The following is a 14,005-nucleotide window of genomic DNA, read 5'->3' on the forward strand; positions in this document are numbered from 1 at the left end:
GACTATATTTAACAGTGTATGTGGTTGGCTTTCTAGCATAAGATGGGTCTCAATTTGGGCCAGTCATTGGTTAGTCATTCACTCAACTTCTGCTCCATCTTTATCCCTGTGCATATTTTGTTTGTTTATTTTGTTTTGTTGAGACAGGGTTTCTCTTGGCTATCCTGGGACTCACTATGTAGACCAGGCTGGCCTTGAACTCACAGGGATCTGACTGGCTCTACCTCCCAGAGTGCTGATATTACAGGCATGTGCCTTGTAGGCAGGGCAAATTTTAGGTCCAAGGTTATGTGAGTCGGTTGTTGTCCCCTCCCCTCCGTTAGAAGCCTGTCTTGGTTACCAGAGTTGGCCATTTCAGGTTCCATATTCCCTGTAGCTAGGAGTCTCACCTAGCTAAGGTCACCCTTATAGATTCCTGGGAGTGCTTTAGGTTCTCGGTTTCTGGATTGCTCTAGAGCTGTTCACCACTACCACCAATTCTAGCTCTCTGTCCCAGTTTCGTCTACCTCAGTCCTCCTTACGTTTGATCATCCCAGTTTCTTTCCCCCAACCTATGTTCCACACACTTCCCTCCTCCCTCCCTCTACCTCTGATGTCTATTTTAGTTCTCGTTCTGAGTGATATTCAAACACCTTCCCTTGGTCCCTCCTTATCACTTAGCATCTTTGGGTCTGTGGATTTTATCATGGTTATCCTATACTTTATGGCTAATATCCACTTATAAGTGAGTAAATACAGACATTCCATGTATGTATTTCTGGGTCTGGGTTACCTCACCCAGTATGATATTTTCTAGTTCCGTCCATTTGCCTGAAATTTTGTGATGTCCTTTTTTTTTTTTAAAATAGCATGGTAGTATTCCATTGTGTAAATACATGGCATTTTCTTTATCCATTCTTCAGTTGAGGGACGTTTATGTTGCTTGTAGTTTCTGGTTATTACAAATAAATCTGCAATAAAAATAGATGAGCAAGTGTCCTTGTTGTATGGTGGAGCATATGCCTGGGAGTGGTATACGTATGTCCTGAGGTAGAACTATTCCTAATTTTCTGAGAAACAGACAAATTGAGTTCCAAAAATGGTTGTACAGTTTGAACTCCCATTGGAAATGGTGTAGTTTTCCTTTTGCTCCACATCCTCACCAGCATGTGCTGTAACTTGAGTTTTTGATCTTAGCCATTCTGACAGGTATAAGATGGAGTCTCGGAGTCATTTTGATTTGCATTTCCCTGGTGACTAAGAATGTTGAACGTTTCTTTAAGTGATTCTTTGCCATTAGCAATTCCTCTGTTGAGAATTCTGTTTAGTTCAGTACTCCAATATTAAATTGGATTATTTGGTTTGTTAGTATCTAATTCTTTGAGTTCTTTATGTATTTTGGGTATTAGTCTTCTGTCAGATGAAGATTCGTGAAATATTTTTCCATTGTGTTCGATTCTGTTTTGTCATATTGATGGTGTCTTGCAGAAGCTTTTCAGTTCCATGAGGGCCCATGAATTAATTGTTGATCTTGAGCTCTCGGTGTTCTTTTCAGGAAGTTGTCTCCTGTGTCAGTGTGTTCATGGCTCTTCCTGATTTTCTTTTCTATTAAATTTAGTGTATCTGATTGAAAGTTGAGGTTTATGATCCGGTTGAACCTTAGTTTGGTGATATTTGATAAAGGATTTATTTGCATTTTTTTCTGCATGCAGACATCCAGTTAGGCAAGCACCAGTTTTTGAAGATGAATGTATGATTTCCCCATTGTATGATTTTGGCTGCTTTGTCGAAAATCAATTATACATAGGTACATGAGTTTTATTTCTTGGTATTTGATTCAATCTATTGATAAACCTTTCTGTTTTTATGCCAGTACCATGAAGATTTTATTACTACTGCTCTGAGCTATAGCTTGAAATGAGGGATGATAATAACTCCAGACATTCTTTTATTGTACAGAATTGTACTAGCTATCCTCGACTTTTCAGTTTTCCACATGAAGATGAGAATTGATCTTACAAGGTCTGTAAAAAATTCTGGTGGAATTCTAATGGGAATTGCATTCAATCTTTAGATTGCTTTTGGCATGATGGCCATTTTTACTCTGTTAATCCTACTGATGTGTGATCATGGGAGATTTTTCTATCTTCTGGCATTTTCTTCAATGTCTTTCTTCAAAGACTTGAAGTTCTTGTCATACATGTCTTTTGCTTTCTTGGTGAAACTTTAACCAAGATATTTTAATTAAATGTGGCTATTGTAAAGGGTGTTGTTTTCCCGACTTCTTTCTCAGCCCATTTATCATTTGTATATAGGAAGATTACTAAATTTTTAGTTAATTCTGCAACCAGCCACTTTACTGAAGTTGTGGATGAGCTGTAGGAACTCCCTAGTAGAAATTCTGGGATGACTTATGCATACTATCATATCATCTGTGTATAGTGAAACTTTGGCTTTCCAATTTGTATCCTCTTTATCTCATTTGGTTGATTATTTCTACAGCTAGAGCTTCCAGTAATATATTGAACAAATACAGAGAGAATGGACAACATTACCTTTTCCCTGATTTCAGTGGAATTTGTTTTAAGTTTCTCTATATTTAATTTAATGTTGGTTATTGGCTTGCTGTATATTGCCCTTATAGTTTTTATGTATGTGCATCATATCCCTGATCTGTTCAGTATTATTAACATAAAGACATGTTTGGCTTTTTCAGCATCTAATGAGATGATCATGTCGTATTGTTTTTAGTTTGTTTATATGTTGTATAACGTTAATTATTTGTATATATGAAACCATTCCTGCATCCCTGGGATGAAGCTTATTTGACCATGGTGGATCAGGTCTTCGATGTGTTCTTGGATTCGGTTTGCGAGTGCTTGATTATTTCTGCATCAATGTTCATAGAGGAAAATTGAAATTCTTTTTCTTTGTTGAATCTTTGTGTGACTAGGTATCAAGGATTGTGGCCTCATAGAATAAGTTTTACAATGTTTCTTCTGTTTCTAATTTGTTGAATAATTTGAGGAGTATTGATATTAGCTCTTCTTTGAAAGTCTGGTAAAATTGTGATAAAACCAGTTGGTCCTGGGTGGGTTTTTTTTTTTTTTTTTTAGCGGGGGAGACCTCTAGTAACTGTTTCTATTTAAGGTCTATTTAAATTATTTGCCTGATTTTGATTTAACTTTGGTAAGTTGAAAAAAACAAACAAACAAACAAAAAACCCAGAATTGCCAAAATGATCCTGTACAACAACAAACAGTCTGGAGGTATCTTTATCCCTGATCTCAAGCTGTACTGCGGAGCAATAGTAATAAAAACTGTATGGTACTGGCATAGAAACAGAATGGTTGATGAATGGAATCAAATAGAAGACCTAGAAATAAACCCACACACCTACAAATGCTTGAATTTTGACAAAGAAGCCAAAACCATACAATGAAAAAAATCAGCATCTTCAACAAATGGCTCTGGTCTAAGTGGATATCTACATGTGGAAAAATGAAAATAGATCCATATTTATAACCCTGCACAAAATTAAAGTCCAACTAGATCAAACACCTCAACATAAAACCAGATACACTAAAAACAAATAAACAAACAAACAAAAAAGAAAACAAAAAAAAAACAGACACACTAAATCTGTTAGAAGAATAAGTGGGGAAGAGCCTGGAACTCATTGGCACAATGAGACAATTTCCTGAACAGAGCACCAACAGCACAGACTCTAAGATCAAGAAACAATAGATGGAATCTCAGGAAACTGAAAAGTTTTTGTAAAGCAAAGGACACTGTCATCAAAACAAGTTGGATCTATTAAGAAAATCATCCATTTCATTTAGATTTTACAAATTTGTTGGATAAAGGTTTTGTAACTTTTACATTTCTGATTATGTTAATTTGGATAATCTCTCTGTACTGTTTAGTTAGGTGGCTAAGGTTTGGTCTCTTCTGTTTTTTTGTTTTTTTTTTTTTTTCAAAGAAGCAACTCTTGGTTTCCTTGATACTTTGTATTGTTCTCTTTGCTTATACTTTATTGATTTCATTCCTGGGTTTGATTATTTCCTGCTATCTCTTGGGTGTGTTTGCTTCTTTATATTCTGAAGATTCCAGGTGTGCCTTTAAATTGCTAGTATGAGATCTTACAAATTTCTTTGTAAAGGCACTTAGTGCTGTGAACTTTCCTCTTAGCACTGTTTTCATTGTATCCCATGAGACAGGATGTTGTACATTTATTTTCATTGAATTCTAGAAAACCTTTAATTCTTTACATTATTTTATCCTTGACCCAGTGGTCATTGAGTAGAGAATTGCTCCCTTTCCATTAATTTGTAGGTTTTCTCTTTTTACTATTGTTTTTGAAGTCCAGCTTTAATCCCTAGTGGTCTGATAAGATACAAGGAGTTATTTGCATATTCTTATATCTATTGAGACTTGCTTTCTGACCAAGTAAATGTTCAGTTTTGGAGAAAGTTCCATGAGGTACTGAGAAGAAGGTATATTCTTTTGTGTTTGGATGAAAATTTCTGAAGATACCTGTTAAGCCCATTAAATATAAAGTATGCTAGTTTCATTATTTCTCTGCTTAGTTTCTATCTGGGTGACCTGACCATTGGTGAGAGTGGGGTGTTTAAGTCTCCCACTATTAATGTTTGAGGTTCAATGTGTGATTTGAGCTTTAGTTATGTGGGATTTTTTTTTTCTTTCCTTCTTTATTTTTTTTTCAAAAGTGGTTGCCCTTGTTCTTAGGACATAGATATTCGGAGTGAAGATGTCATCATGGTGGATTTTTTTTCTTTGAACTGTATGAAGTATCATTCCCTATTCTTTCTGCTTAATTTTGGTTTAAGTCTATTTATTAGATAACAGCGTGGCTACTCCGGCTAGTTTCTTGAGTCCTTTTGCTTGGAAAACCTTATGCTAGCTCTTTACTCTGAGATAATATCTATCAGTGTTACTTGGGTGTCTTTCTTTAGTGGAACAAGATAATGGATCCTCTTTTGACATCCATTCTGTTAGCCTAAATCTTTTTATTGGGAAATCAAGTCCATTGATGTTGAGAGATATTAATGAACAATGATTGTTAATTCATTTCTTAATATTTTATTTATTTATTACAGTTTATTCACTTTGTGTCTTCTCTCAGCCTCCTCCCTCATCTCCTCTTAGTCTAACCCAACCTGCTTTTTTCACCCTTTGCCCTTTCCCTACTTCCCAGTCAGGGATCTCCTCCTTTCTATCTGACCCTATCCTATCAGGTCTCTTCAAGGCTGGCTGCATCATCTTCCTCTGTGTTATGGCAAGGCTGGACCCTCCAGGGGAAGGTGATCAAAGAGCCAGCCACTGATGTCATGTCAGAGACAGCCCCTGTACCCCTTACTAGGATATCCACTTGGAAACTGAACAGTCTAGGGACTTCCTATGAATAGGGCTTCTAATTCCTTTCCATGCAGGGTCCTTGGTTGGAGTAGCAGTCTCTGAAAGACCACCTGGGCCCAGGATGTTTGGCTCTGTTGGTCTCCTTGTGGAATTCCTGTCCCCTCCAGTTTTTTTTATAATTAAATTTATTTATTTTTATTAATTACAGTTTATTCACATTGAATCCCCCCATAAGACCCTCCCTTCTCCCCTCCCGACCCCACCCTCCCTCCCCCTTCTTCACGCATACCCCTCCCCAAGTCCACTGATAGGGGAGGTCCTCCTTACCTTTCTTCTGATCTTAGTCTATCAGATCACATCAGGAATGGCTGCATTGTCATCTTCTGTGGCCTGGTAAGGCTGCTCTCCCCTCAGGGGGAGGTGATCAAAGAACAGGTCAATCATATTATGTCAGAGGCAGTCCCTCTTCCCATTACTATGGAACCCACTTGGACACTAAGCTGCCATGGGCTACATCTGTGCAGGGGTTCTAGGTTATCTCCATGCATGGTACTTGGTTGGAGTATGAGTCTCTGGGAAGACCCTTGTGTTCAAATTTTTTGGTTCTGTTGCTCTCCTTGTTTGGTTCCTGTCCTCTCCAGCTCTTGCTGTTTCCCACTTCTTACATAAGATTCCCTGCATGTTGCCCAACAGATGGCCATAAGTCTCAGTGTCTGCTTTGATAGTCTGTGTCATTAGCCATTAGGAAAATGCAAATCAAATCGACCCTGAGATTTTACCTTACACCCATCAGAATGGCCAAGATGAAAAACTCAAGAGACAACACATGCTGGAGAGGTTGTGGAGAAAGAGAAACCCTCCTTCAATGCTGTTGGGAATGCAAACTCGTACAACCACTCTGGAAATCAATCTGGCTCTCTCTCAGACAGCTAGGAATACCGCTTCCTCAAGATCCAGCATACCACTCCTAGGCATATATCCAATAGAGGCTCAAGTACACAATAAGGACATTTGCTCAACTATGTTTGTAGCAGCTTTATTTGTAATAGCCAGAAGCTGGAAACAGCCCAGATGCCCCTCAACTGAAAAATGGATGCAGAAATTGTGGTCCATCTACACAATGGAGTGTTACTCTGCAATGAAAAATAAGGAAATCATGAAATTTGCAGGTAAATGGTGGGACCTGGAAAGGATCATCCTGAGTGAGGTGTCCCAGAAGTAGAAAGACACACACATATACTCACCCTTATAGACATGTATAGGATAAACCTACTAAAACCTGTACATCTAAAGAAACTAATCAAGAGAGAGGACCCTGACTAAAATGCTCAATCCCCATCCTGAAAGGCAAAGAGAATGGACATCAGAAGAAGAAGAAAACAGGAAACAACCTAGGAACCTGCCACAGAGGGCCTCAGAAAGGCTCTACTCTCCAGGTGTTTTTATATCCCTCTTCTTTCATAAGGATTCGTGCACTTTGCTCGAATTTTGGCTATGAGTATCAGTATCTCCTTCAATACTGTGGTTGATAGACTCTTTTATTATTATAGTATTTTATTGTTTTTTTTTTATTAATTGGGTTGATTCACTTTGTATCTCACCTGTAGCTTTTTCACTCTTCCCCTCCCAATCCCATCCTTCTTTCCTCTTCTCCACCCATGCCCCTCCCCCAGTCTGCTGATAGGGGAGGTCCTCCTCCCTTTCAATCTGATCTTAGTCTATCTGGTCTCATCAGGAGTGGCTGCATTTTCTTCTTCTGTGGCCTGGTAAGACTGCACCCCCCTGAGGGGGAGGTGATCAAATATCCTGCCAATCAGTTTATGTCAGAGATAGTCCCTGTTTAAGTTACTAGGTAACCCATTTGGACATTGAGGTGCCATGTCCACAGATGTCCTCTGTGAAAGGTTCCTGTCCTGTTTCTGGTCTTCTCCTACTCCTATGTCTATCCAGTTTACCCTTCTGAATAAGGATTAAGCATATTCCCTAGGGTCTTTCTTATTGTCTTTCTTATTGTTTAGCTTATTGTTTAGATTTTAGTATGTATATCCTATATTATATGGCTAGGCTAATATCCACTTATAAGTGGCTATATGCCATATATGTGTATTTCTGCTTCTGGATGAGGATGATCTTTTCTAGTACCATCCATTTTCTTGAACATTTCATGATTTACTTGTTTTTAATTTTTGAGTAGTATTCCATTGTATAAATGTACCACAATTTCTGTATCAATTCTTTTGTTGAGGCACATCTAGGTTGTTTCCAGATGCTGGCTATTATAAATAAGCCTGCTATGAACATAGTTGAGCAAATGTCCTTATTGAATGGTGGGGCTTCTTTTGGGTATAAACATAGTGATATAGCTGGATCTTGAGATAGCTGTATTCCTGATTGTATGAGATAGCACCAGATTGATTTCCAAAGTGGTTGTACCAGGTTACGTTCCCACCAGCAATGGAGGAGGGTTCTGCTTTCTCCACAACCTCTCCAACATGCTTCATCACTTGAATTTTTGATTGTAACCATTTTGTTGTCTGTCAGGTGAAATCTCACGGTGGTTTTTATTTGCATTTCGCAAATGACAAAGGACTTCGAGCATTTCTTTAAGTGTTTCTCTGCCATTCTATATTCCTTTGTGGAGAATTCTCTGTTTGGCTCTGTAATCCATTTTTTTTTAATTAGTTTGTTGGTGTTTAACTTCTTCAGTTCTTTGTGTATTCTGGATATTATCCCTCTGTCAGATGTAGGGTTTGTGAAGATCATTTCCCAGTCTGTAGGCTCTCATTTTGTTCTGATGACAGTGTCCTTTGCTTTACAGAAGCTTTTCAGTTTCATGAGTTCCCATTTATTAATTGTTGATCTTAAAGCCTGAGCTTTTGGTGGTCCATAGCTCTTGGTGCCAGGAAAATATACACAAATAGTCGGTTTGTGAGAATGGCAGTGCTGGCAGTAGGTAACCTGGGAATGTTTCCCTGTATTAGCCAGGTGGCCTGAAGATGGACCTTCAAGTATCCCCATGTGTTCTCCTCACTTGAGAAAAACAGATGTTGGGGTTTTGGGGTCCACAGTATAACCTGCTGGTCACCTTTCTCTCGCTGCTGAGCTGTTTGTTCAGTTACCCTGCATGGTTGGTGCCACCATCTTCTGATTGTTTACTCTTCTTAGTTTGATTTTGATGGTGGTAGTATGTATGTTTTGAGTGTTTGCGTGCCTGTGGAGCTGAGTGCTTCCTTTTGTGTGTGTGTGTGTGTTTGTTTTTTTTTTTGGAGGGGGTGCTGGTGTGGATTATTTCTTTCATGTGTTTTTGGGTGTAGTTAGCTTTCTTGCTTTGGAGTTTTCCTTCTAGCATCTTCTATAGAGCTCAATTTATTAATATAACTTGCTTAAATTTGATTTTGTTGTGCAATATCTTGTTTTTCAATCTTCAGTAATTGAAAATTTTGCTGGGTAATAAAGTCTTTATATCTGCTAAGAATAAAGCATCAAAAAGAGCATGCTGAACCTTCAGTAGCATAACAAATACATGTAATAAATAGGTAAAGAAAAATAATTTTACACTTATTAGCATATATTATTTTGTTAGTTATCATTGGGATTTTTTTGTTATACAAACAAACAAACCTAATCACGACCCTAAAGTTAAGGAATAAAATAACCTTAAATGTTTGCTCTTGAATTTTCTTTAACTCATCCATATTTTTCATTTCCTCCACCCCCAATTTTAGAAGCAAAGCCTATTTTCTTTAAAACCAAAAATACTTTCCTAGAAAAAGAAATATTTCATTTTCATCATTGTGGTATTTAATGAGCTTCTTTGTTAATTTTGAATCATAAATATCATTTATAGCAGGGGTAGCCACAGCTGGTGATCTCCGTGCTTTTGTCTGCTGCTGCAGTGGGTTTGTTCTCTGGCTCTGCTTGCCTCTGCTTTAATCATGCAGAACTTTGGGTGAATGTTAATTAACAGATTGATGAATATATCAAAAGAGGTTAAATCTGGGGTCACAGGAGGCAGTGTTTACTCCCACATTAGTTCATTTTCTTCTGAAATGAAACTCAAAATGTAAAATAAACTTAGCTAAAATTATAGCTATATGTTATTTCTCTGCTTCAGTGTAAGAAACTCAATTTTTAAAAGGTTATAATAAATGCATTGGTAAGGTTTGGTATTTTAAAAGGTCAATATTATAGCTTTAGTTACTTTTCAAAGAATCAAATAAAATATGATTATTTATTACTTGTGTTTGGCAAACTGGAACTTTTAAGAGGAAAAATACACAGTAGGAGAATTGCTTGCAAAATTGTACATACACAATACTAAAACTTTTCATCAGTGCTCTGAAAATGGAATTCAAAGTTGTTCTGGCTATGATCCATGAAGCTCTGAATAACACTCCAATACTTGCCTAACATTTGCTTTAAAATTTCTACAGTTCACAACCTAATCCATTGTTTCATACTGGTTTTGTTTAAATTTTATATATGATAAAAGTCAATTTAATTTGTTATCTTCTATAAAGACAGGGCATTTGATTTGGAGAAAGTCAGAAATACATATTTAATTCACAAGAATCATAAATCTCAAGAAGATATTGTGATTGATATCATTTTGCATTACTCAATGATATCATATAATTACAAATAACAAGAATAAAAATCACTATTCCTAATTTTCTGAGAAAGCACCAAATTGATTTCCAAAGTGGTTGTACAAGGTTGCATTCTCACCAGCAATGGAGGAGAGTTCCCCTTTCTCCACAACCCCATCTACCATACTTCATCTCTTAAGGTTTTTATCTTAGCCATTCTGATGGGTATGAGGTGAAATCTCAGGGTGGTTTTGATTTGCATTTCTTGAATGACCAAGGATGTTGAACATTTCTTTAAGTGTTTCTCTAGCATTATATATTTGTCTGTTGGGAATTCTCTGTTCAGCTCTGTACCCCATTTTTTAATTGGATTACTTGGTTTGTTTGTCTTTATCTTTTTCAGTTCTTTATATATTCTTGATATTAGGCCTCTGTTAGATGTAGGGTTGGTGAAGATCTTTTCCCAATGTGTAGGCTATCATTTTGTTCTGATGACAGTGTTCTTTACAAAAGCTTTCCAGTTTCATGATGTCCGATTTATTGATCTCTGATTTTAGAATCTGTGCTGTTGGTGGTCTGTTCAGGAAGTAGTGCTAACTCAAGATCCAGCTATACCACTCCTGGGCATATAACTGAAAGATGCTCAACCATACAACAAGGACATTTGCTTGACTATGTTCATAGCAGCTTTATTCAGAATAGCCAGAATCTCAAAACAACGTAGGTGTCCACCACCTGAAGAATGGATACAGAAATTGTGGTACATTTGCACAATGGAATACTACTCAGCAATTAAAAACAAGGAAATCATAACATCTGCAGACAAATATTCGGAACTAGAAATGATCATCCTGAGCAAAGGAACCCAGAAGCAGAAAGACACACATAGTATACATTCACTTATACATGTATATTATCCATATATTATAGGATAAACATACTAAAATCTATACAAAGCCGAACAACAAGGAGGTTCTTAGCTAAGAGGCTGAGACCTCACTCAGAAGGGCAAATAGGATATACCTCAGAAGTATGAGAAGACAAGGAACAGAACAGGAGCTTTCCACAGGGAGCCTCTGAAAGACTCTAGCCATCAGGCTATAGAAGGAGATAACAAGTGTCATAGCTAAACTTTGGGCAGAATGCAGGAAAACATATGGAAGTATAGAAAAACAGAAAGACCTGGAATGGACAGAAAGACCTAGAATGGACAGGAGCTCCACAGGAGACCAACAGAGTCAAAAAACCTAGACCCAGAGGGGCCTGAGGAAACTGATACTCTAACCAAATACCATGGATAGGACCTAGAACCCCTACTCAGAAGAAGCCAATAGACTGCTCAGTTTCCAAGTGGGTTCCCTAGTAAGGGAACTAGGAGCAATCTCTGACATGAACTCAGTGGCTTATCTCTTTGATCACCTGCCCCTGAGGTGGGGGGGGGATGCAGACTTGCTAGGCTACAGAGGAAGATGATGCAACCAGCCCTGATCTGACCCTAGGGTCAGATAGAAGGGAGAAGGACCTCCCTTATCAGTGGACTAGGGAAGGGGTGTAGGGGGACTGGGAGGTGAGGAGAGATGGGCTACAGCCACAATTCAAAGTGAATACATTGTAATAAATAAATAAACAAAAAACACAGAAATATTAAAAAATAATAAAACCCACAGATTTCAGCTCCTTACCTAGCAACTCATTAATTTTTATATATTTTTTTTTATTTATTACAGTTTATTTGCTTTGTATCCCAGCTCTATCCCCACCCTCATTCCCTTCCAATTCTGCCCTCCCTCATCTCCTCCCACATATTACTTTCATTGTATCTAAGGAAAATAATATGTAATTCACTTCAATAATTTCTTTGGAATCTCACTTTTCATAGTTACCCCTCTTTCACAGCATTTTCAGAATTAATTATGCAAAGCTCTAGTTTTAATTCCACCTCTACCTCTCAGATCACCTTTTTGTAATAAAGGAAAGCTGAGTGAGTACTTTGGAAGATTACTGACCTTGGACCGCAAACATATATTTGAGAATATATGTTTTTAAACTGAAAATACTTTTAGGTACAGTATATATTTGTTAATGTTAAATTATATTTTAAGAGTATTTCAGTATATAAATAGTCCATTGCCTGGAAATCTTGGCCATGTTTGCAATCTCAAGTCTCCCACAATGTAAAAATAGATTGCTAAAGCAAGAATTTAGTATTACCTTTCTATTCCTTCAGTACGAATATTGTTGTATCACTCATTGCATACTCTATTCATTTATTACATAAAGTAAAATAGAAAAAAGCAGTAAAAACATAGTGTGAACAAAGAGTTTTTGTTCCCCTGTTAATTTATTCTTCTGTGTTTAGTATGTGGCTATGACATGCATGTTGCATATATGAAATATTGACAACATAGCTGTTTAAACAAGACTTGAAAAATTCCAACAAAGGTTGACATCCCTATGTAAATGGCAAATCACAGTGCCCAATGCCCCCATAAGGAATTACAATCGATCAACAACTGTGGAGAGTACGGGAATTCGTCTTCACCAGGAGTGAGCCCCCCCTGATTGGTTATCATGTACAAAGTATGAGAAGTGTTTGTGGTCACAGATTTGAACATTTGCATTTTTTAAAATAGGGCACATTGTGATACCTTCTTCAGATCCAAGAGTTTTAGTTAGAAGCATGTTCTAAAAAGGTATACATTTCAGTTACTCTAAACAGACACATCAGCGTATCTGTGTCTATATATTTCATTTATTACTTGTACAAAGGATAGAGGAATATAAAAAATATGCTAAGAACACTTCTCTATCTAAATATTTTTGTTCCTCTATACTTATTAATTTATTACCATACATCAAAAATATATATGTGTGTCTGTGTGTGTGTGTGTGTGTGTGTGTGTGTGTGTCTACCAATAATTTGAAAAGAAGAGGCTACAAAATTGAGGGGAAAGGTAGGTCAGACATGGGGGAGGTAAGAGGGATGAGACAGATCTTAGAAGTGAGATTATTATATACTTCTGTGTATATAATTATACACAGAGAAGTGAGATAATTATAAAATTAATAATTGAGATGGATCTTCTCCTCTCCTTATTGGGAGATACTGAGCCTGAACCAACCATCTCCTCTAAACAGACAAGACTTCCAGTGCAGGAAATGGGACATCAAGTGAGCCAAAAACCTTCAACTTATAATTGGCCTTGCTTACAACATGTGCCATGGTAAAGATATTGTGAGGATGGAAAATAAATCACTGGTCCAGTTGGAGAACCATGCCACAAGAGCCCACCCATGACACAGTGTGGAGGGCCAGAAACCAGAGATTGCATAGCACAGAATCCTGCAGAAAAGGGGGAAGAAGAATTGTAGAAGCCAGAGAGGTCAAGGCCACAGAAAACGCACACAGTCAAATAATCTGGGCTCAAAAGGGTTCACAGACTACACAGAGAAGCCCTGTCTTGCAAAAACAAAAAACCAAACCAGAACAAGTACGTAAAATGTCATTATCACATTTTGATTATACTGGCATCAATGACTATCCTTCTAATGCAAAGGTACAAAAAAAAAAAATGATGTCACTGACCTTTCAGGGATCACCTACCACACCCTCCCATTTATAAATATTAGGTGCCATCAAGTGATGATGAAGAAGTATAAACTGAAGGGTGACAGCAGCCAGGTCGGTCTCTTGAGTTTGACAACAGATTGGTCTACAGAGCAAGTCACAAGACAGCCAGGGCTTGGAAAGGGGCAGGGAGGAGACCAGGGAGAGAGTTGGGGAGGGAGAGGGAATGAGGGAGCAGGACACAGCTGGGACACAGCTGGGACACAGAGTTAACAAATTGTAACTAAAAAGAAAAAATAAAATTTAAAAAAAAAAAGGTTCACAGAGACTGAGCAATCAGGGGGCTTGCATGAGTCTGGCCAAGGCCCTCTGCCTATGTGTTACAATTGTGTAGCTTGACCTTTTTCTGGGACTCCTTGCAGTTGGGAACAAGAGATAAATTTTATATATATATATATATATATATATATATATATATATATATATATAT

This window comes from Psammomys obesus, unplaced genomic scaffold, assembly GCF_907164565.1.
Source record: "Psammomys obesus unplaced genomic scaffold, mPsaObe1.curated_primary_1811, whole genome shotgun sequence".
Lineage (NCBI taxonomy): Eukaryota > Metazoa > Chordata > Mammalia > Rodentia > Muridae > Psammomys > Psammomys obesus.